Source organism: Orycteropus afer, unplaced genomic scaffold (assembly GCF_000298275.1).
Source record: "Orycteropus afer afer isolate SDZICR_OR568_19922 unplaced genomic scaffold, OryAfe1.0 scaffold00874, whole genome shotgun sequence".
Lineage (NCBI taxonomy): Eukaryota > Metazoa > Chordata > Mammalia > Tubulidentata > Orycteropodidae > Orycteropus > Orycteropus afer.
In genome coordinates, this window is record NW_006922461.1 from 523,464 (window position 1) to 529,255 (window position 5,792).

The 5,792-nt window shown below is 44.3% G+C and overlaps 1 pseudogene; it reads left to right on the forward strand.

Moving 5' to 3' along the window:
- Nucleotides 1–2,981: 2,981 nt before the first annotated feature.
- Nucleotides 2,982–5,557, forward strand: LOC103212193 (annotated as a pseudogene).
- The last annotated feature ends 235 nt before the right edge of the window (nucleotides 5,558–5,792 follow it).

Sequence of the window (5,792 nt, forward strand, 5' to 3'; positions counted from 1 at the left end):
AAGGACATGGCCAGGTCCACTTCTGAAAAAAATTGGCCACTGAAAACCTTATGGATATCAGGGAAACATTGTCTGACATAGTGCTGGATGATGAGTCCCTCAGGTTGGAAGGCACTCCACATAAGACTGGGGAACAGCTACCTCCTCAAAGTAGAGTCAACCTTAATGATGTGGATGGAGTAAAGCTTTTGGGACTTTCATTTGTTTATGTGGCACAACTCAAAATGAGAAGAAGCAGATACATGCAAACATTCAATAATAATCAGAATGTGAAATGTATGATGTATGAACCTAAGGAAATTAGAAGTTGTAAATAATAGAATAGAATGCATAAAGATCTATGTCTTAGGCATTAGTGACCTGAAATGGACTGACCATTTTTAATCGGACAGTGATAACAGTCTACTACGCCAGGAATGACAAATTGAAGAGGAATGGAGTCACATTCATTGTCATAAAGAACATTTCAATATCTATCCTGAAGTACAATGCTGTCAGTGACAAGATAATACCCATATGGCAAGGAAGACCAGTTAACACTACTACTGTTTGAATTTACAGACCAACCTCTAAACCAAAAGATGAAGAAATTGAAGATTTTGAACAACTTCTGAAGTCTGAAAGTGACTGAACAAGCAATCAAGAAAATTAACAATTACTGGTAATTGGAAATGAAAGTTGGAAACAAAGAAGAAACATTGGCAGTTATAAAATATGGCCTTGGTGATGGAAATGACACCGGAGATCTCATGATAGATTTTTGCAAAACCAATGACTTATTGATTCCAAGTACCTTTTTTTTTTCCCCCAACAACATGAATGAATCTACTACATCTGTGGAAAGAGCCAATAGAGAAGCTCAATATCATCAGTCAGAACAAGGCGAAGAGCCGACTGTGGAACAGACCATAAATTGCTCATATGCAAATTTAAGTTGAAGCTGAAAAATTAAAATAAATAAACAAAAGTCCACAAGAGCCAAAATAATGACCTACAGTATATCCCACATGAATTTAAAGACCATGTAAAGAATAAATTTGACACCTGGAACACCAATGACTGAAGACCAGACAAGCTATGAGATGACATCAGGGACATCATATGTGAAGAAAGCAAAAAGTCATTAAAAAGACGGGAAAGGAAGAGAAGACCCAAATAGATGTCAGAAGAGACTCTGAAACTTATTCTTGGATGAAGAGAAGCTAAAGTGAATGGAAGAAATAATGAAGTAAAAGAGCTGAACAGAAGATTTTAAAGGGTAGCTCAAGAAGACAAACTAAAGATGCACTTGACATTTCTCAAGCTGAAAGAACTGAAGAAAAAATTCAAGCCACAAGTTGCAATACTGAAGGATTCTATGAGCAAAATATTGAACAATGCAGGAAGCATCAAAAGAGGATAGAAGAATACAGAGTCACTGTACCAAAAAAATTGGCCAACTTTCAACCATTTCAGGAGGTAGCATGATCAAGAACCAATGGTAATGAAGAAAGAAGTCCAAGCTGCAATGCAGGCATTGGCAAAAAACAAAGCTCCAGGAATTGATGGAATACCCAGTGAGATATTTCAACAAACAGATGCAGCACTGGAGGCACTCACTCATTTATGCCAAGAGATTTGGAAGACAGCTACCTGGCCAACCCACTGGAAGAGATCCATATTTGTGCCAATTTCAAAGAAAAGTGATCCAACAGATTGTAGAAATTATCAAACAATATCATTAATATCACATATAAGTAAAATTTTGCTGAAGATAACTCAAAAGCAGTTGCAGCAATACAAATACAAGGAACTTCCAAAAATTCAAGCCTGTTTAGAAGAGGACGTGGAACAAGGCATATCACTGCTGATGTCAAGACAGATCTTGGCTGAAGGCAAAGAATACCAGAAAAATGTTTACATGTGTTATATTGACCACGGAAAGGCATTTGGCTGTGGGGATCTGTTCTGGTTACCTAGTGCCGCTCTGACAAGAATGTACCACAAATGGGAAGACTTTAACAAACAGTAGTTTATTCTTACAATTTGGAGGCTTTAAGTCCAAGTTCAAAGTGCCAACCTCTAGGGGCTGGGTGAAAGCCCCTCAACCTTGGGTTGCAGCTCTGCCTCCTGCTCCCATCCCACTGAAGCTGGAGGCTTTTCTTCACTCAGCTGCTGGCTGTTGAGGTGGACAAACCCAAGGTTGACAAGTAAAAAGGCACAGTCCCCATGTTACCAAACCACATGGCAGGCCGTTAATTCAAGTCTCTTGAAAGTCCCAAGGTCGGCAGAGCATGGCAGGCTGCTGAACAACGACACGGCTACATGCAGGGTTCAAGCGTGCCATAAGCTAAAGACCATTCCCCAAGGCTTCTGCTTATATACAGGAAGCAGACCACATTCCCTAAGGCAGCTACTCAGCTACTCACAGTAGATTCCACCATGGAGATGATTACCAGTCTCATCATGGGGAATACTACATCCAGCTGCCCAGCCACTCAACCAGGCCTAGCTAAGTTGACACACAAATTTAACATAACATACTTAACAGGATCATAACAAATCTGAGTAACATTGCAAAAGATGGGAATTTCAGAACACTTAATTGTGCTCATGAGGAACCTGTACATAGACCAAGAGGCAATCCTTCAAACAGAACAAGGGGATACTGCATGGTTTAAAATCAGGAAGGGTGTCTATGGCCATACTACCCTGAACATGCCCAATCTCATGTAAAATCAGGAAGGGTGTGTGTCAAGGCTGTATCTTTTCAACATACTTAATCTGTGTGCTGTCCAAATAATCTGAGAAACTGGATTATATGAAGAACATGGCATGTCCTCGCAGAGGTTCACCACAAACCACCCAAGGCCGTGATTAGCTGGCAAGCCAGGCACATGTGACAGAGCCCAAGCTGCTAGGCCCAGTGAACTATGGAAAGGGCACTGGGGGAAGGGTTCCTATGGGCTCCCTGAAAGAACCTTTACCTTTGGTTCATCACCATGCCCTCTGACCTGGCCAAAAAAGAAGGATGCTGCCACAATCTGACAGCAACTGAGAGAGGGACATGAAGAAAATGGAGATTCTGTCACCAAACTATAAGTGGCAGAAGAGAAAAATGAGGAGGCCAATGGCAGAGAGGCCACAGAAGTAAATTTGCTGACCAAGGAGCTAGAGGGCTTTGAGATGAAGAAAGCTGCTCCTCAAGCTGTCACTGGAGTCCTAGTCTCTCACCCCAACAGTACTGACATGCACATTATTAACTTCTCACTCACCTTTCATGGTCAAGAGCTACTCAGTGACACCAAACTGGAATTAAACTCAGGCAGATGTTATGGCCTTATTGGCTTAAATGGAATTGGAAAGTCCATGCTGCTCTCTGCTATTGGGAAATGGGAAATGCCTATCCCTGAACATATTGACATCTACCATATGACTTGAGAGATGCCTCCTAGTGACAAGACACCCTTGCAGTATGTGACAGAAGTAGACACACACAGAGGCATGCTGGAGATGGAGGCTGAGCGGCAGATGCATGAGGATGCAGAGTGTAAGAAGCTGGTGGAGCTATATGAGTACCTGGAGGAGCAGGATGTTGACAAGGTGGAAATGAGAGTCTCCTGGATCTTTCAGTGACTGGGCTTCATGCCTGCCATGAAGTGCAAGAAGGTAAAGGACTTCAATGGGAGCTGGAGGATGAGGGTTGCCCTCGCCAGAGCCCTCTTTATTTGGACCTTCATGCTGCTTCTGCATGAGCCCACCAACCACTTGGACCTAGATGCTTGTGTGTGGTCAGAAGAACTCAAGACTTTTAAGCATATCCTGGTCCTCATCTCCCATTCCCAGGATTTTCTGAATGGTATCTGTACCAACATCATTCACATGCACAACAAGAAACTCAAGTATTATATGGGTAATTATGATCAGTGTACAAAAACACGGCTGGAGCCAGAGGAGAACCAGATGAAGCACTTCCACTGTGAGCAGAACCAAATTGCTCACATGAAGAACTACATTGCTAGGTTTGGCCATGGCAGTGCCATGCTAGCTTGGCAGGACCAGAGCAAGGAGAAGACACTACAGAAAAATGGTGGCATCAGGACTGACAGAGCAGGTTGTTAGCAACAAGACACTACCATTTTATTTCCCATAATGTGGCAAGATCCCTCCACCAGTCATTATGGTACAAAATGTAAGCTTTAAGTATACAAAAGACAAGCCTTGCATCTACAACAACCTAGAGTTTGGTTTTGACCTCAACACACAAGTGGCTCTGGTAGGGCCCAGAGCAGGGAAGTCAACACTTTTGAAGTTGCTAACTGGAGAGCTACTACCCAGAGATGGAATGATCCAAATACACTCTCATGTCAAGATAGGTCATGTGGTGTAGTAAATTACTTAGTGTGGCTTTTCTACCCATAAGTCTTTGTAAACTCCACGGTGGGATTTTCTATGAGCAACTAAGGAGCTCCTGATTGCTGAAGTTGTTCACCTGGAGTACTTCTGTTGGGCATGGCACAAAACAATGTTCTGGGAGGTGCCCACTCTCTCTAAAGTGCTTAGAGTTCTGATGCTATGACTGGCTAGTTTGGCCACTCTGCCAAGCTCAAAAGGAGGCTTCCTAGAGGCAGAACTCTCCCTGACTGCTGGTTGAGGAAGACGTGCTGCCAAAAGAGACACACACCCCTGAAAGAGACACATGCTGTTGGGAAAGAGACTCAAGAGGCACGTGTTGCTGAGTAAGACACCGAGGGACATGCACTGCTGGGGGACAGACTGTGTGAGACTTGGCTGAGAGATGGTGGGCTGGGAGAGAGACTGAGCGTTTTTCCTGAACTTGAATCTGGTGCTTCCCTAATAAATCTCATAATCTGTGTGTTTGTGTGGCCACTGCAGTGAATTATCGAACCCAGGAGAGAGGTGGTGGTGCTTTGGGAGGAACAGTTGGTGAAAGGGCTGGAGGGAGGCAGCATGGCTGGCCTTGCAGTAATAGGCCTTGGGCTATTGATGGTGATTCTGTCTTCCTCTTGTGGGATTAGAGGAGGTCAGAACACGTGTCCTCCTTGCCGTTTTTGCCGGTCATTACCATCAGCGTTTACAAGAGCAGCTAGACTTAGACCTCTCTCCTTTGGAATATATGATGAAGTGCTACCCAGAGATCAAAGGGAAGGAAGAAATGAGGAAGATCACTGGGCAATATGGTCTCACTGGGAAACAGCAGGTGAGCCCAATCTGGAACCTATCCAATGGGCAGAAGTGTCGTGTGTGTGTGTGTGTGTGTGTGTGTGTCCTGGATGGCCTGGCAGAACCTGTACCTCCTCTTCCTAGATGAGCCTACCAATCACCTGGACATCAAGACCACTGATGCGCTGGCTGATGCCACCAATGAGTTTGAGGGTGGTATGATATTGGTCAGCCATGATTTCAGACTCATTCAGCAAGTGGCACAGGAAATTTCAGTCTGTGAGAAGCAGAAATCGCTAAGTGGCCTGGAGACATCCTGGCCTACAAGGAGCACCTCAAGTCCAAGCTGGTAGACATGGAGCTCCAGCTCACCAAAAGGACCCACAATGTGTGAGCCCTCTGCCCAGGCTGGGTCAGAAGTTCCACTGGAGACTTAACAGCTGCTACCCTGACCAGCTGCTCAGGATGGGACCCCAGGGCTACACTCCTGCATTCCTACAATACTGCTCCTTACCCTCTCCCCTACCCCTCAACCTGCCTCAGCTACACTCTTATCTACAGCTGGACAGTACCTGTCCATTTCAGTTTTTGTCTCAGTTACTTTTGTACATGTCTGGACTCAGCTGGCT